Source organism: Trachypithecus francoisi, unplaced genomic scaffold, assembly GCF_009764315.1.
Source record: "Trachypithecus francoisi isolate TF-2019V2 unplaced genomic scaffold, Tfra_2.0 Lachesis_group17, whole genome shotgun sequence".
In the NCBI taxonomy this organism is placed as follows: domain Eukaryota; kingdom Metazoa; phylum Chordata; class Mammalia; order Primates; family Cercopithecidae; genus Trachypithecus; species Trachypithecus francoisi.
Window position 1 is genome coordinate 62228415 of NW_022681462.1, and position 25074 is coordinate 62253488.

At 37.8% G+C, this 25074-nt stretch overlaps 1 protein-coding gene across 2 annotated transcripts in view; it reads left to right on the top strand.

Annotated features, from left to right (window-relative positions):
* Window positions 1–25074, top strand: part of SRBD1 (S1 RNA binding domain 1) — a 230814-nt gene that overhangs the window by 72828 nt on the left and 132912 nt on the right. The gene's annotated exons all lie outside the window — the stretch shown is intronic.

A 25074-nucleotide genomic window follows, 5' to 3' on the forward strand; every position in this document is an offset into this window, starting at 1 on the left:
TTTTTTTTTTTTTTTTTTTTGAGGCGGAGTCTCGCTCTGTCGCCCGGACTGGAGTGCAGTGGCCAGATCTCAGCTCACTGCAAGCTCCGCCTCCCGGGTTTACGCCATTCTCCTGCCTCAGCCTCCCGAGTAGCTGGGACTACAGGCGCCCGCCACCTCGCCCGGCTAGTTTTTTTGTATTTTTAGTAGAGACGGGGTTCACCGTGTTAGCCAGGATGGTCTTGATCTCCTGACCTCGTGATCCGCCCGTCTCGGCCTCCCAAAGTGCTGGGATTACAGGCTTGAGCCACCGCGCCCGGCCGAAAGCTACCAATTCTAATTACCAAAGGAGCAAAAAGTTAAACTGGAGTTAAGTTGCAGAATGTAACCATGCTAAGTCTCAGTTATCACATACTGAGTTGTGATAGTTGAAGTTGAAATGTTCATGAAAAAATGCAAGTTGAAAATGTTCATGAAAAATTCTACAGTTTTATAGGTCATTTGTTAAAAGTATATGCTAGAATGGTTTGCCATTTTCAATCTTTTGACATATAATAGGCACTTATTTTGCTTTTGTAGTTATACAGTAGTTTGTGTTTTTTAGATTTAAACATAGTGGAATCATACAGTGTATAATCTTTTGCTAGCTTCTTTCATGGAGCATGATTATTTTGAGATTTCATCCTCGTTGTTGCAGAAACCAGTGGTTCTTTTTATTACCGAACAGTATTCATTGTTTGGCTGTATCACGATTATTCAATCACCTGTTGATGGATATTAAAGTTGTTGTTAGTTTTTTGCTACTACCAGTAAAGCAGCATGAACATTCTGTTTACAAGTCTGTATGGATATATGCTGTCATTTCTCTTAGGTAAGTAACTAGGTGTGGAAAGTCTGTGTTGTGTGGTATATGGTATATGTTTAACTTAAGAAACTGTCAAGCTTTTTCCCAAGATGGTTGTACTATCTTACTTTCCCACCAGCAATGTATCAGAATTCTAGTAGTGGCAGCGGCGGCCCATCTGGAGCAGTTGCTGGGAAGACACCGGCTGCAGCAGGGGAGTTGTGGCTGGGATTGCATGCTCCGTAGGTGATGGGAGCCCCACCTCCTACCAGGTTAGTGGGGCAGAAGCCCCATGCTCCTGGGTGCAGTTGCAGCTGCCCAGCTGCAGCTCTGGACCTGAGCATCCTTGTGCTCTCAGAGGCCTGCATTGCCCCTGCAGGCTTGGAAGTGCCTGCTCCAGCTCCCTGATCTCTCCCTGCTCCCAGTACCTGCTCCAGTACAGAGCAAAGTTGTGGCTGAGCCTGGGCACTGTTGCGACCTGGACAGGTGTGTATGCACTTGGGGCAGTGCTGACACCAGCCCCTCCTGCCTCAGCCTGTTCAGGACTTTGGGCACCAACAAACACAGGAGTGAGGCTGGGGTGGGGTGATGGCTAAGGGCAGCTTGGCACAGGCCTACAGGTGTCCCCTGGCACAAACAGCCCAGGCACCGTGGATGCATGTTGATGGTGGGAGGCAGACATTCCTGGGCGGCAAGGGGCAGGTCTCTGTGAAACCCCCACCTCCAAGCCAGGGCCTACGTGAAGCCTGGAGCCCGGGCTACCATTTCTGGGTGGAGTCTGTGGCCTGGAGTGAGAACTTATGGTACTTTTTCCATTGCCCGTGGCTACCCATGGACCAATCAGCATGCATTTCCTCCCTTCTGAGCCCCAAAAACCCTGGACTCAGCCAGACTGACACAGATGTTGGGACTACCAGCTGTGAGAAGGAGCTACCCACTTTGGGTCTGCTCTATGCTGAGAGCTGGATACTTGTCAGGAGACCTGCCTGCAAAGTGGGGTTACCCACTGCCCATCTTCTCTCCACTGAGAGCTAGACGCTCATTGGGATAACCTGCTTGCAGAAAGGGGCTACCCACTATGAGTCTCCTCTCTGCTGAGAGCTAGATACTCACTGGGACAACCTGCCTGCGGAAAGGGTCTATCCACTTTGGGTCTTCTGAGAGCTGTTCTGTCACTCAGTGAAGTTCCTCTCCGCCTTGCTCACCCTCCAGTTGGCCACATAACTCATTCTTCTTGGACATGGGACAAGAACTCTAGTCCCACCAAATGGTAGATCTGAAAGAACTGTAACACAAACAGGGCTGAAACATGCCCTCCTGCCTGCCACGTTGCAGACCTTGAGAGGGAGAAAAGAGCTAGCTGCAACCCTTTGGGGAGCCCAGACCTAGGTGCTCCCTAAACCAGGGCTATGACACCCTCTTTGGGACCCTGTGGTTCCTGGCATCTCCCACCTTCCAAGCACCACTGCGTTCCCCTTGTCCAGATGTGGGTGTCTGCAGTGGTTGTTGTATGTGATACATCTCGTCCAGCCACAGCCTTGCATGGCACCACCTGCCCTGCCGCAGCTGGCACGCCTACCTGTGCACAGTGGCCGGACCCTGTGTTCACTCACACACTGCTTACCACACTACGCCTGGCTCGCCCTTGGCAGGGTGAGATCTGGGCCAGTAGCACCAGCCAAGTATAGCCTGCCAGCTTGAGTGAGTGGAATGAGCCTGGGGGGCTTGAGCAAAACTCGGACAAAGGCGCCACTGGCCACAGAGGTGTCTGGCTGGAAAAGTGACACCCTAAGGATTCCGTAACACTAGTTTCTCCATATCCTCAATGGAATTATGAAGTTATGGTCAGTGCTTGGTATGGTCAGCCTTTTAAATTTAGCTGCCCTAGTGGATATGTAGTGATATCTCATTGTGGTTTTAATCTGCATTTTCCTAGTGATTAATGATCATGAGCATCTTCATTTGCTTATTTGCCATCCATGTATCTTCTTTGGTGAGGTGTCTGTTCAAATCTTCGCATTTAAAAAAATTGATTGTTTTCCTTGTGATTATTGCATAAGCATTTTTTGTTTATTCTGAATTAAGCCCTTTGTCAGGTGTATGTTTTGTAAACATTTTTTCCCAGTCTGTGGCTTTTCACTTTTTTTTAAACAGGATCTTTTGAATAGCAAAAAATTTTACTTTTGAGAAAGTCCAATTTATCAATTTTTTGGTATAGTTTTTGCTTTTTGTTTTCTATTTAAGAAATTTTGGCAAAATCAAGGTTACTATGATTTTCTCTTAGAAAATCATAGAAGTTTTATAGTTTTAACTCATTAAGTCTGTAATTTAATTTTTGGAGAACTGACATCCATTCAATTTTTTTTTTTTAAAGATGGAATCTCACTCTGTCGCCCCAGGCTGGAGTGCAGCAGCGTAATCTCGGCTCACTGAAGCTTCCGCCTCCTGGGTTCAAGTGATTCTCCTGCCTCAGTCTCCTAAGTAGCTGGGATTACAGGCGCCTGCCACCATGCCCAGCTATTTTTTGTATTTTTAGTAGAGACAGGGTTTCACTATGTTGGTCAGGCTGGTCTCAAACTCCTGACCTCATGATCCGCCTGCCATGGCCTCCCAAAGTGCTGGGATTACAGGTGTGAGCTACCACACCTGGCCCATTTAATTTTAGTTTTATTTTTCATCTAGAAGTTCTGTGTTTTTCATATCTGCTTGATGATTCCTACAGTTTTTTCCTGGCTATAATTTTCAAGCCTGTCTTTTTAAACCGTGTTAAATCTTTGATTTTATAATCTGTGTGATAATTCTAGAATCCTTGCAAGTTTATTTCTGCTATATGCTGTAATTGCTGGTTCTGCTTTGTGATGCTTGCTTTCCTTTTTTGTTCAGTTTTTATGGTAAACTTTTTATTTTGATGGAACTTTGTGGGAATTCATTTAGGCCTGCATTGATGGTAAGTTGCTTCAAAGAGGGTTTGCATTTGTTTCTGCTACACTCCCTTAGATACTCCCAGGTTGGGATCACTTAAATTCTCGACCTGAGTTTTTTTCTGACCACCCAGGTAGTGTGAATTTAGGCTACAGACCAGACAGATGGCTTATGGTTCCATATTCTCATAGCAATTCTCCCTTTCATCAGCCTGTGACTGAGTTTGGGATAGTCCATTTTCATTGTGATCTCCTAGGGGTAGAGTATGGTGAGTTATATTTCTGTTTTATTCTTACATTGAGAGCTTAACCTAACTCTGGAGTCCTAGCTTTACATGTGTGAGAGTAGGTAGGGGATCTTTTGTTAACATCTATATCTTAGGTGGATCCTGGGTTTTGTATTTTGTTCTTCTGGTTCTGTGAAGCTCTGTGAGGCCATGAAACTTGAAAATAAAACACACTTGGTTCAGCAGATGGCCTCAGCTGAAAGTCAGCTTCGGAAATCAAGGTTCCCACATATACTTCTTTTTTTTTTTTTTTTAGCAAAAAAATTTCTTTCTTGCCAAGTCACAGATCTCTTTAAGAAGATAGGTCTAGTATTTTAAGTTGTTTTCAGTAAAAGGTGAATCCAGGTAGCTAATTTCTCATATTGGTTTTGTATTTTAAATTTTCTTAAAATGTAAAATTTGCTATTTTCAGACACCAAAGACAGACCATAAAGAAAAGTAGATAAAGATATTTTAAATCCTCTAAATTTACACTTTTGAGTTAAGAATTACTTGTTTCTTTTAGTTCTTTCCTCAGGGTATCTATGCCTGTGGAAACATGTACACGACACAGCCTTCATCCTCTGGCAATTTAATATTCTTTTTTTTAAAAAGATGCTTAAGAGGGAGATCTTGAAAAGTCCAGAAAAATGCCAAGAGGAAAATAAAAATCATTGGTACTCTCACTACTCAGAGAATCATATTAATGTTATTATATATTTTCTTGTAGTTATTTTGCCTATGCATACATTTATTCAACAAATATTTATCACCTGTAAATGTCAGATTGAATGAGATAGACTCAGTAAGGTACAAGAAGAGAACAACTTTTTCTTTACTACCTCCTCTCTTTATTCAACTCATGTTTGGATGAACTCATGTTCATTCCTGGCTGAAATAATGGACAGGTCTCATAGCCTTTGCAGTCTCTCTTAGTTATTAGCATAGTCTCATTTCAGCAGTTGAAATATCTTCTCTAGTGCAATAATCAGAGCTCCAAACTTGAGATAAGTTCAATTAAATGTCAGGCCTGTTTCACTCTGGGAGATGCTACTTCACTATTGGGATTTGCAGGTAGTTTATTGGGGTTTGTAGTTAGTGTCCTCTCTCTTTTCCTTTTTGTTATTCTTATTTTCCCTAACTCACTAGCTGAATTTTTGATCCCTCTAAGTTTAGTCCTCAGAGTTGAGTAGCATGGGGAAAAAGAGCATGGTCTTAGGAAGTAGAACCAGTTGCATTCTAGGTTAAGGCCCTCTGGGTGGCCCAAATACAATTGCTGATGCTTCCTTTCATGGGGTGTTATGAAGAATTTTTCTATTTTTGTTTTCTGAGACTTCCCCTGCAAGGAAGCTGTGATGTAGCTGATATCTTCTTTGGTTGACTGGTTCCTGCTTTCCTTCTTTAGCCCTGGGCTTCAGACCAGCCATTCTCATCTGAGTTACTTCACTGCTCAGTCCTCTTGGACAGAATCTGTTGAAAGCCTACCATTCACTTCCTCCTGCAGGCCCATTTGGCTCATACCTCCTTGCCTGCTCTCCAGTGGTGACTTATCCTTAGCACAGCTGTCTCCCTTTTTAATTTTCTCTCTCTCTCATACCTTGTGCTTGCTACGTATTCTCTTTCTTATCCATCCTTGCCTTCCTCTCATACTTTTCTGTGCCCTCAGAGGTAGCTCTTCCTTTTCATTTTTCTAAGGCATGTTTAGCACTCCATACTCTGGGAGCATATGTGAAGCTCACGAAGTGTTCCCAGTAAAGCACCTTCCACTTGGCATGTGATGGATAAGATATTCTTCTATGTGAAATGTTGAGAGAGCAGGAAAAATAGCATAGCATCCCAATCATCTTCCCAAAGAATTTTTTTCTCTCGAACCTAACTCTTGTCCCTCCCCCCAAAACACACCCATTTTATAGGACACAGATTAATGATTGCTGTTGTTGACAAAACAGGCCTTCAATGCTTTAGCTAGAACAAAAACATCCCATTACTCCTGTTTCCATCATCCAGTCAGCAGAGTATCCCTCAGAACCAAGACTATGTGACAGGCACAGTATTGTGTGCTGGGAACAAGAGCAGTACAGGTGAAGTCCCTACCCCTCTTGAAGTTTGCGTTCCAATGGAGAAAATAGACAAAAAGATGAGTGTGTGTGTATTTTTATATATGTCAGTTGGTGAAAAATTCTATATCGAGAATTAAAAGCAAGGTAAGGCGATAGTGACAAGAAGTACAATTTTTAGATAAGTATAGTTATAACCGATATTCTTGGTATATGAGACACATTTTAAGAAGCCTCCAGTGCTGAAGTACAGTGTGATGAATTTGTGTCCTCCTTTATCCATACTATCCAGATTCATGTTCTCTTTATCCTCATTTTTCTGTGTCGTATAAGCCTGTGTTTTTCAGATTGTAACTTGTAACCCATTGATGAAATGTGAAGTCCATTTAGTGCGTCTCAACCAGCATTTTAAAAAAGTTAAATAGGAAAGAATAGGAAATAAAAGGCATTTCGTGTAGTAAGCTAAGTATTGCCTCATGAATATTTGTTTTCGTTACATATATGTATTGTGTACTGGGTTGTGATGTATTTCTTATGGTTGATCATAAAAGTTTGAGGAACATTGTTCTATGAAATTACAGTTTTCAGCCTTGAAAAATGCAAAGTTGAGAGAGAAGATTGGCCTGCAAGAGTCTTTAATGAGAAGTTAGAAAGCTTTTAGAAATAAAATTCAGACTACTGTATACAATTGCAAAAGATCCTCTGAAGGAAAGTAAATAGAGGGATGGTTCTCAGAACACATTGGGATATGTAAGCTGGACAAATGTGCTCTTCCAGTAAAATAATGAGCCATGATCCTTACCATATTCCTTGGAAAAAAGTTAAATTAATGAATAGAATTTTCCCAATCTCAAGTAAAATTCCTCATATCAAAGAAAACTTTCCAAATACTTTAGTTATTAACACGTTAAAACTTTATTATAATCTTATTTCAAGGGAAAAGGCTTCTAATAGGCCAATTCAGAGATGCACTCTTTGTAACAAAATTTTATGGAAAAGAGAACATAATTCCAGTAGAGAAAAACACAAATAAAAATGGGTGATTGGTTTGCTAGATCAAGTCTTCTACTTACTAGAGTATGTCAGAAAATTGCTTAAGTATTCTATCAAGTGTGTTTTTTTCCCCCTAGAAGAAAACAAAGAAAGGAAGCTTTCTTGTATGAATTATGTCATCCATACAAGAAAGGTTCTTTGCCAAATCAAGTTTGGAACAATTTATTTTACATTTATGTATTTTTCTTAATTTTTTGATGTTTACTAGTAACTAGTATCTGATTTAACTCTTATGTATTTAATTGCATTATGTAATATGCAAATATTCTATTGTGTTCTCAGTAGAACACATTGACTTCCAGGGGCTTTGCCACCAGAAAAAGATTAGGAACTAAAAGTAAATTAATTTGTATGTATTGACTGCATAGCATACTCCCTGCCAGGTGTGGATTTTACAAGGACATATACAAAGCTGAAAGAAGTGTAAGTAACCAAGAATGTATGTAAGAGGGAAGTTACTGATCTGTTAAAAATAGTTCAGGAAGACCAAAACTTAAGAACTGAATTCCTCCTTTACCTGTTTCCCCCCATGTATAATTATCTTTGGGTAAAGAGAGTTAGAAAAGAAATCTCATTGCTTGTAGATAATATCATAATCCTAATGAGTGGATAAAAGAGTAGACTTGTTCAACTTCTCTTTTGATTTGTGAGATAGGGTGATTTGGGGGGCTGAAAAGATGCATAAGTATCAATAAAAGAAAACTAAAATATAATTAAAATAAGAAGGCATTAAGAGATCTTATGTTTCTTATTTTATTTTCTGGCCTAGATGAAACATTTTCTGGAGTTCTGGGTGGACTTGTACATAAAATTTTGATACCACTGTTGGTAATTGTTGAGAAATTGTGGAAGCTTGGAGATGAACCAATGTTATTTTGATGTTCCAGAGGGAAAAATAAAATAGGTTGTATAGATGACTGAGTGTAACCTTGAACAGGCAAGATTATTATTAAATTATGAAAGAGTGGTTTATGAGCACTTAGGAAGGGACAATAGAACAATAATCATTGGACATCACCATGCATTTCTTACAAATACAACATTTTGGTCTTAACTTATTTCATTTTCTGTTAGGAAAATTAGACTGGTAGAAACATCTGGACCTCAGCATAGCTATTGATAGTCTCTTAGTACCCTTATAGACAAACTGGAGATTTGGTTATGTGGCTCCCAAAAAGACGTTGATTAGCTAATGTTTTGATGTCTGGTTTGAGGTCTCTAGTGTTGTGCCACAAACACTGTATTAGCTAACATTTTAGTCAATAATTCAGTCAAGGTTTGGAGACATGCTTTTAAAATTTGTGGACATTGAGGTGTGTTAGAATCAGGACCAAAAAAGTTTTTGAAAGACTTGAGTGTTTGGACCTAATCTAACAATATGAATTTTAATAAGGATAAATTAATTTTGTGATGCTAGGGGAAATTTTTGGTAGAGATTTTTGGATGATTTCTAGGGTTTCTTTTTACTCTGTGGGTGACTCTATCAGAATAATGTGCAGCAGATCTCCCCCGTCCTGAACCACCTGGACCTTTTTCTTTTGCTTTGGTGTAAAGAAACTTACTTTCCAAAAAATCACTAAGCTTAGCTATATAACTTAAAATCTATCTAGTTATGTAACGTTAATAGTGCTTTATATGGAGGAAAAGATGTGGTTGGTGTTATTAATTTCTCACTAGTGCCGTATTTTCCATTTCACGTGTGGAATTTGAAATCAGGATTTTTGTATTTAAATATCCTGTCTCCTCCATATGCAGTTTTCTAGGAATGATAAAAACCATAAATCATCCTTGGAACTTGGGATAGCCTAAATTGTTTTCTGGATATTAGAACTAATATCCAGATTATCATGCCTAATGACAAGTTAAGGTGCTGTGTTACTTAAATTTCTCATTTCTTTCTACAGTGATGGCTTGAGATGATGTATTATGACATTCTAGAACTTTGTTGCCTTTTCTCTCTTGATACTCATCTCCATTTCTGTGACTATTATAAACACTGATCTCTTGTTTATAGGGTTTCCTTTCTAGGATGTTTGTGCTATAAGGTAAATTAAAAAGTAAAACTATGTTTTACAATCAATACAATTTATGTTCATTTTGTTGAAAGGCAGAATGTTTTTAAAAATACCTATTTAAATAGACCATTTCAGTGAAGTATGTTGGGAAAGGAGACATAAGGAATGAATAGTTTGGGTGTGTGTATATGTACATGTGTGTATGGTTTTAAAATACTATTTGGATTGGAATTCAGTTTGACCATTTTTGATCAAAATAAAACGGTTTACCAGTTTGTAACCCATGTGTTTTTGTGTTCCTAAATCCAATTTAAATATCTGCAGGAGTTACCCCACCCCCTCACTGTAGCCCCTCTTGCAGATTTTTGTTTATTCACTTAAATTAGAATTGGCCTAAAGCCCAGTGATGGTCATTTCTTGTGTTAAGGTTTTTGGTTACAAATCTGCTTTTGTTGCCAGATCCAATAAAGATTCTTGATTGTTTTTGTTAGTTTTATTATAAGTTCTTGCCAAAGATACAATGTATTATAACCAAAACAGATGTCCTGTTTAGACAAGTATATTTAGGCTCTAACAGAACCTAAAATGTAAATTAAACATGTTCAACATTAATGTAACAATTGATGAACTTTGGGACTTTATCAGTGTTTTTGATAACCTTTAGAACTGGAGGAAACAATGCCTTACTTTGAGCAATTGTTTTACATATTTTCTCTGTCTAATCTCAATTTGCATCTGTACAGTTTTACACTCCTAGATACTCCTCCAAACTGACATTTTACTGCCATTTTGAAAATAGAGTGGAATTCACCAATTTCCTGTATACAATTTTGTTCTTAAAGAGCATACATCAGATGAACAGTATTTTCTGTTAGAGACTTCAGTTGAGTGGAAAAGGATAGTTTCTAAGACTTTAATGCTTGTGAATAAGTAGATGAAATAATTATGCATAGACCCTCTTATTAATGGTGTTCTTGGTGAAGTTAGGAACCATATTAGGGTTGTAGTGCCCATCCTTTAAGACTTTCAGTAACCATCTCTGTGGATAGGGTCCAGTGCAGTCTTAATTTCTGCTGAATTCTGTGTTTTGGTGAACAACAGGTATGTAGTGAATTCAAGATGAATGTATTTCTGTTAAGCAGTGTTAGCTCTTTTTTTCTATCATAGTTTCTAGGGTAAATTAGATGTGTGAGGAATAAGACTGTATTATCAATGGTTACCACTGGAACCATTTTTATTTTAAGATTGTTGACTCTTTGGCCTATTCTTACCCATATTTTCCTCTTTTCTTTGGGATTAAAGAGCTTACTGTTTTGCCTCACCTTTAGCCAACATGTTTTTAAAAAGTATTCAATTTCTTATTGAGGGAATATCTAGGTTTTTTCTTAAACTGGATTATGAAGAATTATTATGGTTCTCTCTCTCATTTTAGTTGCATTAGTTGAATTCAGAATTACTGAAATCCTTTGTTGAGATCCTTTTCTTTTGATTGTGTAGGACTTGGAGATTCGGGGGCCAGAAATTGATAGTTGAAAATAGTAGTTCTTAAATTCACCTTATTTGTGTTTTGTATATTTTTTGACTGGGGTGGGGGGTCGGTATACCTTTTGATTCTAGTGTATTTTATGTGGCTAAATCTTTGTATTATGCTCTCCTAACTTAATGAAATACCTCTTTTAAATTCCCCACATCCGTACATTTCTAAGGTTACGCCCAGTTTAATTCCCGTTGCTTTTCTGCTTCATAGCACTTGCGTTTTGAAGGAACCCTAACATTTGGATTCACATTATGATAATTAGGTTTCAAGGGCATGGGGGATTAAAGATATCTCAGGTCTAGTTGCAGAATAAAGTTCAGAAGCACTTTTAAAACTTGCCTGATTGGTGGGTAGAGGTGCTTTTATTTATTCTCTACTCATGCAGCATTAATCCCTATTTCATCAGGTACCTACAGTGCTGTAATTCTAGACGTGACCTTGGGTCTTGATTTACTTCAGCTCCGTTTTCTTTATTAATGTGCCATGAAAGAGGTACATGAAAGATAGCCAACATCAAAGCACCTTTTAAAGTAAATTGGTTGATAGGAATTCCCTGGTATTTAACACTGTCTGTCAAATGTTTCATCAAACGTTTCAGCTGGTTTGCATCCTTTTACAAGCTATTGCTTGCTGCGCTAAGAAATTTAAAGGAGTTGTTTTAAGTCTTGGAGTTGTGATGGGGAGGGTGGTGGTGATGGTTGTGATGGTGGTGATGGCAGCGACATGGCAAAAGTTAGCCAGAGAAGAGAGTAAATGAGAGTAAATGTTCTTTTTCAGCTGTGCCCCTCCCAAGATTGTTTTGTGTTTTTCTTTGGGTTAGGGAGTCTTTAATATAGTGCTTATGATTAGGAGGAGGAGGCACTCATCTTGGTTATCAGAAGATTGAAGAGGGTGGCCAAAGAAAAGTCATCAAACTTTTGTGAAAGAAAGAATTAAAGGCAGTGTCAGTATCTTATTCAGAGATTGTTCAATCAGCTTAACTTCCAGCCTGTTTATTCTTTATTGAGTCATATGAGAAGAAGCTGTAAAGTGGGAAACTGAGTCTGAAGAAAGAACAAAGGAAACAGGACTCAGAGAAGGCTTGCCATATGTATTATGGAATGTTTATTTTCCTGTAAACATGTTTTAGAGGCTGTTGTCTCTGTTCTAGGCTGAATATATGGGGGTAGAACTTCTTACAGCTAAGTTTTGAAACCCTGGTTACTTCATTGTTTCACAAATATTAGTTGACTGTTTCTTCCTACTTAAGAAAAAAATATTTAAAAGCATTTTATTTTTTGTATTGTCACCATGATTGTCTTTGGATCTATTCCTATCATCTTTACCATAGAACTTTATTAATCTGAATAGTGAAAAATAGAAATTATGGAGTGTTTTAGATAATATTTACTTGCCTTCAAATATATACTTTATTTTCAATTTACTAATGTAACTTTGACTTGTAGAGATCTTTAAACATCTATTGCAATAAAAACTTTATTGTAAATTGTATTTTTAATGTGCATTTTAATGTATTGAAATGCTTTAAAGTCATATATTCTCTTGACATTCTGTAATATTGTTTTCATTTACCTGCTTATCTTTTTATTTACATATGGTGAGTATGAAAATAAATTTCAATCCAGACCTGGACTTGGCAGTTAGTTGAATTAAAGACTTTGGCTTGTGAAGGATAAGAAACCAACACAACAACTGACACAGAGGAGTTTGGTAGTGACCTTTTCTTTTCAAGGAAAGCAGATATTTGAGATAGACTGTAACCATCAGTATAGAATGAGCTACCGAGGTTTCTTGGGGTTTTGTGAAGGGAGATAGCCTAGTATGTGTGTGTAGGGAGCAGTATATGCAAATTATTTGACATTTGATTCTGTGATGAAGAAAGTGGGTGGAGAGGTACATCTTGCCCATTTGTCTTTGTATTGTTTTTGTTTTTGAGACAGGGTCTCACTGTGTTGCTGAGGCTGATCTTGAACTCCTAGGCTCAGCCTTTCTTGAGTATCTGGGATTATAGATGTGCTCCACCATGTCCAGCTTGCCCCTTTGTTGACATAGGCAAAGTAGAACATCTTGCTGTCCTTGCCATATACCATATATGGTTCAGCCCTGGTATTTGGAAGAGTGACCTCTGGGCTTTAGAGACTGATACTAGAAACTGGGTAGTAGAAAAAAGGTTGAAAGTGCTATACCTTTCTATTTATGCCACATTTCCCTTCAACCTCTGCCCCCGTCCCCTTCACAATTAATAGCATCTTCTTTCATATATAGGATGTGTGTCTGTAATAATTTGATATGACCCATCATAGTCATAGACAGGAGACAGTGAAGCATGATATTGCTTAGAAAGTTAAGATCTTGTTTTGTAAGCACTTTAACTTTCCTGAGGTGGACAGTTGTGGAGTCCTTTGACTTTTGATTCATGCTGCTGTTGCTGCTGCTTTTTTCTTTTTTAAATATTCTGAGGTTTTGTGTATCGTACGTAATTTAGGATCAGCATTGTTATAGCACATGAATTGACCCTAGTGCTGTATGTGTTATCATTCAAATATATTAACTACAGGCTAGTCTAAAGCTTGATTAATAAGAGTTCACCTAGTCAAGGATCGTAAGGTATTACTTAGTAATAAGCAACTTGAGCTTGCAAATGAATCATCAGGTTAGCAGTTTGTGGGTATATTTTTGACTGATTCTTGTGTTTACTCAATTAGTCCATTCACCTAAAATTCCCACTCCCTTTCGAAGCATTTTTCTTTTTCATTGCAACATAATGGTTTTCCTCAATCTAGGACTACATAAGAAGTTTGATAGGCCACCCTTCTAATTCCTGGTTTGAATTTAGATAGTTCCATTGTTTAAACCATGCTGCTGCCATCATTGCCATTGTCATATTCTACTTCCTATTTTAAGTTTAAGGGATATGGTTGCAAAGAAGCCTCTGTACTGTCTTTCATAACGAGAAATGCTTTGAGGAAGTCTTTCTATTCTTGTATGCTGTAATTTCTAGCATTCAATGATTTCCTTGTCTTCAAGGTTCTAGGCTTAGTTTGAGTTAAAATTCACTGATTATACAAGAGGAACCCAGATACCTATTTTCTTTCTTCTCTCCTATTTGGGGGATCCCCAACGCAACCCATTTGGGAGACTCTATCTGATTCTGAATAGGAAATACTGGTTGGTTTAGACTTTGGTGAGAAAAGTAATAATTAAAATTTCTACCATGAAATGAGTTTTTTTTCTATTTTAATAAAATTTTTATTGGGTGCAGAAAGACTGGAAGGGTGTTAGGGACCCCTGTTCAAATTTTCGGATTTGGGACTTGACATTTTTCTCATTCAAGGTTTTTATAAGAAGTGGATAAAGAAAGCAGAGCTAAGAATATGTCAGGAACATATTGGGCCTTTGAAATATCTTAGTTATTTCAGGTTTGATTTGTTTCTACTCTTCATTTTTTTACTGCTTTTTCCCCATCTTCCTTCTGACTACATTTCCTTAGTGAGAAGTGACAGGTTTCTGCTTAGTGGGAAAATGTAAAGTGTATCCGTCTTGTTGAATTTAATATCTTGGGGGATATTTGTCTCCAAAATCTAGTGTATGCACAGAATCCTTTTTTGTCATTATATAGAAGGGAAATTCTTCTTTTAAATTCCTCTCTGCAGTTGAGCCTGAGATCTTACTATATAGTACTGTTAATTATTGACATTTTCACTAACATATTCAGGGATATTTTGGTTATATTGGATAATCTTTCCCTTTGACTATCAAAATTTTTTTACTCTTTCACTCAACACATTTTTTGAGCACTTTTATCTGTACAGTGCTTAGCATGGTAGAGTCAAAGATTTATAAAACCGTATCCACTGACCATTTTGTGTTTAACCCAGCAGCGTCTTCTAAGCTCTAGCTTATCTGGATTCCTTTTCAGTTTCATACACTGCCGGTTTTCCCACCTGCTTTTGGTAATTGTACTTCTAAGCTTGTTAATCATTTTTTCTAGGCATCCTGGTACCGCTTCCTCACTCTTAAACTTAGACAACACCCCAGATATTTTCCTCACCCCCTTTGTCTTCTCTGTATATCTTCTTTTCCTTGATAATCTCTTCATCCACTTCTGAAGCTTCATCTTTTGCATCTTGTGGGTTCTAAGTCTACATTGTTTCAAGTTCTCACCAGAGACACGGACTCAGATTCAATGGCTTATACTAGTCTCTAGAGTAACCCTCTGGTACCTCAGTTTCAAACAATTTAGCTTTTTGCTTGGGTTCCCAAACCTATTTTTTTATGTGTTTTTTATTCTTTTATAAGTCCCTCCTTTATTGATGTTAATTCTCTTGGGCACAACATTTGCATTCTTTTTTTTTTTTTTTTTTTTTTGAGACGGAGTCTCGCTCTGTCACCCAGGCTGAGTGCAGTGGCCGGATCTCAGCTCACTGCAAGCTCCGCCTCCCGGGTTCACGCCATTCTCCTGCCTCAGCCTCCCGAGTAGCTGGGACTACAGGCGCCCGCCACCTCGCCCGGCTAGTTTTTTGTATTTTTTAGTAGAGACGGGGTTTCACCGTGTTAGCCAGGATGGTCTCGATCTCCTGACCTCGTGATCCGCCCGCCTCGGCCTCCCAAAGTGCTGGGATTACAGGCTTGAGCCACCGCGCCCGGCCACATTTGCATTCTTTGATTTCTTATTCTGTCATACACCCCATTCAAACTACCATGAAGTCCTGTTGATTCTGTCTCTGAAATGTGTCTCCTATTTCTTCCTTACAATGCCTCTTGTTTACCATTCTTCTTCCTTTGAGATGTTAAGGCTTTCATGAGCTGGCCCCAACCCCCTTTTCATGTATAGTCTCTTGATACTCGCTTCTTAACCCAAGACATGGTGTTCATCATTCAAGGATTCATAATCTGGATCTCCATATTTATTTTTACATTATGCCATTGTGATGCCGTTCATTAAGGAATCATACAGTTTAAAGAATTATATAATCAACAGTTTATTCATTATGAGAATCAGCCCAGAGTTACAATTACATCCTATATTTTATTAAATATATAAGCTAAGATAAATCCATTTTCAACATTGTTTTATTATTAAAAATTGCCTTGGCTAAATCTCTCCTGATCTGCTCCTATTATTTACAATGAAATTTTGGCTCCTGTTTTCCATGGCTTCCATTTAAGTGCCCTTTCCTTTCATACCGTGTATTCTCAGATACCAGTGATTCCTGTATACAAGGTGAGTTGGAATTTAGTTCTTTGAACATGTTAGGTGGAAGTTTTCTACCCTTTTGTAGTTAAGAGCATAGGCTATGGAATCAGGTTCAAATTACAGCTTCATCCTTTACTACCATGGTGACTGTGCCTAAGTTACTTAATCTCCCTGTGTGTCTTCGTCTCTGAAGTGGGGCTAATAATAGTATCTACTTCATAGGGTTTTCTTGAAGATTAAATTGAGTAGTACATTAACAAATACTTAGAATAGTGCTTGGCACATAGTATACAATCAGCAAATATTAACCGTTATTTTTATTATAACTTCGAAATGTATAATTATTATTATTTTTGCTCATCCTGTTTTCTTCCCTTGGTATACCCTTTCCTCATCCTCTGCCTATCAAAATCTTACCTATCCTTCAGGACCTGACTCAGATACATTCTCCACGAAGTTCTCTAAGTTATCTCAGGTTAGAATTAATCTCACCCTTGTCTGTGCTCTCCTAAAATTTTCTATGTACTTCCATAACACTTAATAGCTGCCTTTGTACTGTACCGATTTATGTAACTTTTTTTTTGGAAATTCATTTATGACTGGGGTGGGAAGAATCATTATTGTTCATCCCTTTGGAAGAGTACTTAGTTCACTGATTTGCCCATGTTGGCACTCAGAAATTTGAATTGATTTAAAACTTACTGGCCCCTCTCCCCCTGCACATAATGTATGTGGAGAGCATGTATATATATTCATATTTATATGTAAGAACCTTCTGTGAATAAGGCACTCCCATAAGGACTATGGAAGATACAAAAAATAAAAGGTATGCTTTTCAGATTAAAGCTACATTTCATAAAACGTTTCTAAAAACTATAGAAACAACTTAAAATGATTAAATGATCTGTGTTCCCAGTTCCCACTCAGCTTAAGACATATAACATTATCAGTACTTTTGAAGTCCCCGGCTGTCCCTTCTTTTTCACATCTCTTGACTTCCCCTCCATAGCTATTCATGCTCTTGAGTTTTGTGTTAATAATTCTGTTGCTATTTTGCACGTTTCCTTTACATGAATCCTAGTCTTCTATAACTTGATTTTTCTTCCTTAAGATTATTTTATATTCATTCATTTTGATATGTTTAACTGTGATTCATTTTGAGTGGTGCATTACATAATTGTACAATATTTTTCTTTTTTTGAGTTGATTAACATTTGGGTTGTTTCTGGTGTTGTTTATAGTTTTTGGAAGTCTTAATTCATTTATTTTGTTTAACAGTTTTAGTGAGATATTCACACACCACATAATTTACCTATTTGAAGTACATAATTCAGTGATTTTTAGTATATTCACAGATGTGCAGCTATCACTACTAATTTTAAAACTTTTTCATCTCAAAAACTGTACACTTTACCTCTCACTCCCTTCTCTCCTGTCACCCGGTTCTCACCTTCCCTACTCCAGCCCTAAGCAACCACTAATCTACTTTGTCTCTGTAGATAGATTTCCCTGTCCTGAATATTTCATATGAGTAGAGTCATATTATGTGGTGTTTTGTAATTCACTTCTTTCAGTTAGCATAATGTTTTCAAGATTCATTCATGTCATAGCATGTATCAGAACTTCATTCCTTTTTATGGCCGAATAATATTCCATTGTGTGGATATACAACATTTTGTTTATCCATTTGTTAGTTGATTGACATTGAGTTATTTCCACTCTTTGGTGGTTATGAATAATGCTGCTATAAACATTTGTGTACAAGTTTTAGTGTGGACATATGTGCTCATTTCTCTTGGGTATACACCTAAAAGTAGGAGTACTGTGGTAACCCTATGATTGTTTGAGAAACTGCAGACTGTTTTCCAAAGTGGTGGCACTCTTTTACATTCCCACCAGCAGTGTATGAGGGTTCTGATTTATCTACAACCTGCCATGGTTACCTAACTTTTTGGGTTTAACCATCTTAATGGGTATGAAGTAGTATATCATCGTGGTTTTTGATTTGGATTTTCCTGATGACTAATGATATTGAGCACTTCTTCATATGCTTATTGGCAATTTGTATGTATTTCTTGGATCAATGTCTATTCAGAGTCTTTGCTCATTTATTTTTAGAACCTAGTAAGACACATGATAGTATGTTTAATTGGTGGTTTTAATTCTTTTTTTTTTTTTTTTTGAGACGGAGTCTCGCTCTGTCGCCCGGACTGGAGTGCAGTGGCCAGATCTCAGCTCACTGCAAGCTCTGCCTCCTGGGTTTACGCCATTCTCCTGCCTCAGCCTCCCGAGTAGCTGGGACTACAGGCGCCAGCCACCTCGCCCGGCTAGTTTTTTTGTATTTTTAGTAGAGACGGGGTTTCAGCGTATTAGCCAGGATGGTCTCGATCTCCTGACCTCGTGATCCGCCCGTCTCGGCCTCCCAAAGTGCTGGGATTACAGGCTTGAGCCACCGCGCCCGGCTGGTGGTTTTAATTCTTTAAAAAATGTTAATATCTCTTTAAATTGATAGTAAAAATTGTATGTATTTATCATGTACAACATGAAGTTTTGAAGTACATATATATTGTGTAATGACTAAATCGATCTAATTAACATCTGTCTGCATTACCCCACATAGTTATTTTTGTAGTAAGAACACTTTATATCTACTCTCAGCATTTTTTAAGAATACAATATATTGTTATTAACTATAGTCACCATATTGTATAGTAGATGGCTTAAACTTATTCTTCTGTAACTGAAACTGTTACTGTTTTTTATTTAGATAATTTGTCTTTTCATTATTGAGTTGTGAGAGTTCTTTATAGTTCTGGATACAAGTCCCTTATCCAAGTGTATGATTTGCAAATATTTTCTCCCATTCTTTGGGTTGTCTTTTTACATTTTTGTTTATTACATTTGAAGCACAAAAGTTTTAAATTTTAAAGTCCAACTTTTCTATTTTTCCCTTTGTTGTTCAGATTTTTGGTGCCGTATATAAGAACACTTTGCCAAATCCAAGGTCATGAAGATGAACTCCTATGTTTTCTTCGAAGAGTTCAATAGTTTTAGTGCCTGCATCCATGTATTTGACAGATTTTGAGTTAATTTTTGTACATGGTATAAAGTAAGGGTTCAAATTCATTTTTTTTGCATGTGGTAGGACTATCCAGTAGTCCTACCAACATTTGTTGAAAAGACTGTTCTTTACCCATTGAATGATCTTAGCACCCTGTCCTAATCGGTTGACCGTAGACATGTGTGTTTATTTGTAAACTCTCAGTCCTGTTTCATTGATCTGTAAGTCTATCCTTGTGCCATAACCTCACCATCTTGATTGTTATTGTTTCATAGTCAGTTTTGAAATTGGAAAATACGAGTCTTCTACTTTGTTTTTTCCCAGATTGTTTTGGTTGTTCGGCGTCCCCTGCAATTCCTTTTGAATTTTAGAATCAGCTTGTCAGTTTCTGCAAAGAAATCAACTGGAAATCTGATGGCGATTGCACTGAATGAGTAGATCAGTTTGGGGATTACTGTCCTTTTTACAATGTTAAGTCTTTCAATCCATAAGCATTTGATGTCCTCCCATTTATTTAGATCTTCCTTAATTTCTTTCAACAATGTTTTATAGCTTTCAGAGTATAAGTTTGATACTTCCTTTGGTAACTTTATTCATAAGTATTTTGTTGTTCTTGATGCTATTGTAAATGGAATTTTCTTTTTTCATTTATTTAATTGATTCTTGCAAGGATATAGAAATCCAATTGGTTTTTATAATTGATATTTTGTCTTGCAAACTTGCTGAACATGTTTGTTAGTGCTAACAGTTTTTAGTGGATTTCTTAGGATTTTCTATATGTAAAATAATGTTATCTGTGAATAGAGATCATCTTACTTACTCCTTTCTACTATGGGTATTTGTCTTTTATTTCTTTTTCTTGCCTAATTACCATGGCTACAACCTTCAATGCAGTGTTGAATAGAAGTGGCAAGAGCAGACATTCTCGTCTTGTTCCTGTTTTAGGCGAAACATCCAGTCTTTCATCATTAATTGTGATGTTGGCTGTGGGTTTTTCCTACGTGCTTTTTACCTGATCGAGGGTTTCCCTTCTAATTATAGTTTGTTGAATATTTTTATCATGAAAAGATATTGCCTTTTGTCATATGCCTTTTTTTGTTTCTGTTGATATGATTTTATGTACTGTATTAATTGATTTTTGGATGTTGAATCAGTCTTGCATTTTTGGGATAAATCCCACTTGGTGATGGTGTTGTTGAATTTGGTTTGCTAGTATTTTGTTAAGAATTTTTGCATTCATATTCATAAGAGATATTATTTGGTATTTTTCCTGTGGTGTCTTTTTTTGATTTTGATATTAGGGTAACACTGGCTTTTCAGAATGAGTTGGGAAGTGTTCTCCCCTCCTATTTTTTGGAAGAGTTTGTGAATTGATATTAATTCTTTTTCTAAATGTTTGGTAGAATTCAGTTTTAAAACCACCTGGATCAGGACTGTTCTTTGTGGGTAGTTTTTTTTTTTTTTTTAAATTACAAATTCAGTATCCTTATTTGTCATTGGTCTATTCAGATTGTCTATTCCTTTTTGCGTCATTTTTGGTAGTTTGTGTCTTTCCAGGCATTTGTCAGTTTCATCTGTGTTACCTAATATATTGGTATACAGTTGTTCTTATAATTTTCATTTCTGGTATTAGTAATTTAAGTCTTCTTTCTTTCATTTTCTTGGTCAGTCTAGCTAATGGTTTGTCAGTTTTGTTAGTATGTTCTAAGAACCAACTTTTGAGTTCAACTTTGGAGTTCGTTTCTCTATTTTTTTCTCTTCTTTATTTTATTAATTTCTGCTGTAATCTTTATTATTTCCTTCCTTCTGCTTACTTTAGGTTTAGTTTGCTTTTTTTTTCCCCCCAGTGTTTTGGGTGGAAGGTTGGGTTATGATTTAAGATGTTTCTTCTTTTTTTAATATGGGCATTTATAACTATAATTTTTAGCTATATCCTTTAGTTTTATTTCATAAATTTTGGTATGTTGTGTTTTCATTTTTATTCATCTCAAAGTATATTTTCTAATGTCCTTTTTCATTTCTTTTTTGACTCATTAATTATTGTTTTATCCACATGTTGGGTATCCCTTATATCACATGCTTGGGACCAGAAGTTTTTTTTAGGATTTCAGATTTTAAAATACATCTGACCTTTGAACAATGTGGAGGTTGGGATGTTGACCTCCTCTGTGTAGTCAGAAATTTGTGTATAACTTTTGACTCCCTAAAACTAGTGATAGCTTACTGTTGACTGGAAGCATTATTGATAACATAAACAGTTGATTAACACATGTTCTGTATGTTATATGTCTTGTATTCAGTATTGTTAAAATAAAGTAAGCCAGAGAAAAGAAAATGTTATTAAGAAAATTGTAAGAAAGAGAAAATATTATTGATTGAGTGGAAGTGGATCATCATAAAGGTCTTCATCCTTATCATCTTTGAGTAGGCAGAAGAGAAAAAGGAAGAGGGAGAGTTGGTCTTGGTTTCTCAGGGATGGCAGAACTGGAGGAAAATTTGAGTATGATTCACACCCATGTTGTTCAAGGGTCAACTGTATTTGTGTTATATACTTAACAGTGAGCATTCCTAATCCAAAATGCTCCAGTGAGCATTCCTTTGAGTCTCATGTTTGTGCTCAGATTTTGGGCCAGGCACCATACATGCTCGTGCCCATAATCCCAACACTTTGGAAGGCTGAGACAGGAGGATCGCTTGCACCCAGGAGCTCTAGACTAGCTCTGGCAACATGGTAAACTCTGTCTCTACAAAAAAATTTAAAAAAATAGCGTGGTGTGGTGTTGCATACCTGTAGTCCCAGCTAAAGCTGCTTGGGAGGCTGAGCTGGGAGGATCACTTGAGCCTGGGAGATCGAGGTTGCAGTGCATGCCACTGCTCTAGCCTGGGCAACAGAATGAGACTCTCTGTCAAAAAAAAAAAAAAAAAGTAGATTTTGGAGCATTTTAAAATTTTAGATATTTGGATTTGGGATGCTCAATCTATACTATATTTTGTTTATCCATTTGACTGTTGATGTACACTTGGGTGATTTTCACCTTCTGGCTATTGTGTATAGTGCTGCTATGAACATTGGTGTACACTATGTGTTTGAATCCCTGCTTTCTCCTCCTTTTTTTTCTTTCTTTCTTTCTTTTTTTTTTTGGAGATAGGATGTTGCTCTGTCACCCAGGCTAGAGTGCAGTGGCATGATTATGGCTCACTATAGCCTCAATCTCCCAGGCTCAGGAGATCCTCCCACCTGAGCCTCCCGAGTAGCTGGGACTACAGACTTGTGCCACCATGCCTGGCTAATTTTTAAATTTTTTTGTAGAGACAGGGTTTCACCATGTTGCCCAGGCTGGTGTAGAACTCCTGGGCTCAAGCGATCCTCCCACCTTGGCCAACTAAAGTGCTGGGATTTGAATTCCTGCTTTCAGTCCTTTTGGATATATACCTACGAGTGTAATTGCTGGTGATATATACGTAGGAGTGTAAATATACAATCAAATTGTATATTTTGATTTTTGAAAACTATCAAATCTTGAATTATAATGGCTGTACCATTTTATATTCCTACCAGCAATGCATGAGGGTTCCAGTTTCTTGACATCTTTGTCAACACTTATTATTTTCTCTTTTTAAAATTATAGACATCTAGTAGGGGTGCAGTGATGCCTCATTTTGGTTTTGACTTGTATTTCCCTAATGGCTAAGATGTTGAACATCTTTTCATATGCTTATTGGCTATTTGTATCTCTTAATTGGAGAAATGCCTATTCAACTCCTCTGCCTGTTTTTGAGTTGGGTTCGTTGTGTGTGTGTGTGTGTGTGTGTGTGTGTGTTTTCCTTTTTGTTGTTGAGTTGTAGGAGTTCTTATATATTGTGGAACTGGCACTTTCCCCCTGTGTTTCTAGCTCCCTGCACTCATTGGGCGGCATCCAGGTAGTGGATTTGGAATGGGAGACTTCCCTAACTCCCCTCGCAGGATGTGCAACAGGGGTGTGGCTTGTCTGTTTAGTTGCTGCTGCTGTTCAAACCTCTTACGGGAGGGGGAGCATGCTGACAGACAGGTGCAGGAGCCCAAGTGGACATAGGTTACAGTGTGCTCTTTTAGCCTTGCCATCCATGGACAGCTTAAGTGGTAACCAGCTCAGAGGACCCTCTGCCTTTTTGCAAGGGCCGAGGGCCATTGTGATAGCTTTCTGTATCCCAAGCTCTTGTCCAGCATCCTGGAAGAGTTGGGTTACACATGGACTTGAAGAGTGTGAATGTGTGGGTCTTATTGAGTGGTGGAGGTGGCTTTCATCTGGATGAATGGGAGCTAGACAGGGAATATAGTGGAAAGATGATCTTCCCCTGGAGTTTGGCTGTACAGTGGCAGATTCTTCTCTCTGACCACATCCAGCCAAACTCATCTGGGTGTTCAGATGCTCCTTCTCTCCTCTTTCTCTGCTGTGCTGTTCTGCCATTTGCTTGTCTCTTCATCTGCTCCTGGAGCCTGGGATTCGGGGTTTTTAGGATAGGAGGGCATGGTGGGCCAAAAGGCAACTTTTTGGGCGCGAAAACAAGAATGCCTGTATCTCACTAGGGCCACGGATATCCAGGTTTGAGGGTGGGGCCTTTGCCGGGGAACTGCCCTCTTCTCCCCAGTATTTCCCTGTCTCCTGTCTGTAGCAAATTCAGGGATCCTGTAACTGTCACAGAATTGCCTAACGCAAACAGCCTGTGGCAGTGTCAACAGGTGCTAATCCATGTTCTCACACTGCTGCCTGGACTGGCCATGGGGCTTTGGAGGAGGATCTCTTCTGGATCATCTTCAGTAGAACCAGATTCATTCCTAGCTTTGCCATATGTGCTCCTGCAGACTGGGCCTGACTTGACCCAGTAACAGCACAGAAGTACCATTGAGGCCAGGTACCCTGCTACTGTTTCTGTGCTGCTCATGCTGACAGCTTGTTGGACTCTATTTGGCTGACATTTGGAACATCTGTCTTTTTAAGTAGTACTGTAATTGCCTGGGATGTAATTTTCTATTTTTTTTTTTACTTTTGTCCTGTTGGTGTCTCCTGTTTTAGATATGTTTTTTCTAAGCATAAAGAATTTGTACAGGGGAGTGGTTAAGATCATTACTTTTCTGTCTGATCTGCCTGAGTTTGAATCCTAATTCCAATACTTATTAGCTTTTTGGTCTTGGTTTGGTTACTTAACCCTTCTGTGCCTTGTTTTCTTCATATGTAAAATGGGAATGATAATAAATAGTAACCTTATAAGGTTATTGCAAGGATTAAATGAGTTAACATATGCAAGTACTTAGAAGAAGGCTCCATTACTATATAGCAGAGACACATGCCACCTTCTTTGAAAGTCAACACATTTAACAGGCATCAAAGATTTCTTGAAACTAAAATTCCAGGAAAAATAAATGAACAAAAATTTTAAAAATCACATAATGTGTGTGCCTGAGTCAGAAGAAGGAACAAAATTTTCTTTTGAACCACCAAACACTGCAGTTGTTGGAATTACTGAGTAAAGAATATAATGTAAGAATGTTGAATATATTTAAGGAAATGAAAGAGTCTGAATGGATTAATCACCTTTGGAGGACACAGGAGACACAATGAAAATCATGCTTAATCAAAGATACTCTTGTAAACTACTTAAGTGGTCAGCACCTGGGTCCTTGTAAGTGTTAACAGGCCAGATGAACTTTTTGTTGCTTTACTTTAGTTAAGGCTTTCCTTTCCCTGGACCAATGGCGGCCAAGGTTTAGTCTGAAATGTATGGGTGTGAAGTGAGGTGGTAGTGAGGCCAGTGGGGTCCCCATGTTGTATAGTTTAGGGCCCCTGAGTATAGGAGTGTGATGAGGGTTATAAAGTTGTACCCTTTGTCTTTTCTGGGAATAACTGAAATTTTTACTTATCTATAAAAACTAAATATTTTGTTTTCTTTTTCTGTGCCCTCCTTCAGGAGCCATTTTGTTTAACCTTTTTAGAGCTATAAATATGATTTGATTAAAAAATTATAGCTTATAGTCACTTCTAGAATAACTAAGTTTTTGTTATAGCTTTTTGTCTTATCTACCAATTTTCTAGGCTTTCTCAATCTACTTTGCTAGAAATTCTACTAGAGAAAAATGGTGAGATTTCTATCTTTTCTTTTTAGCCT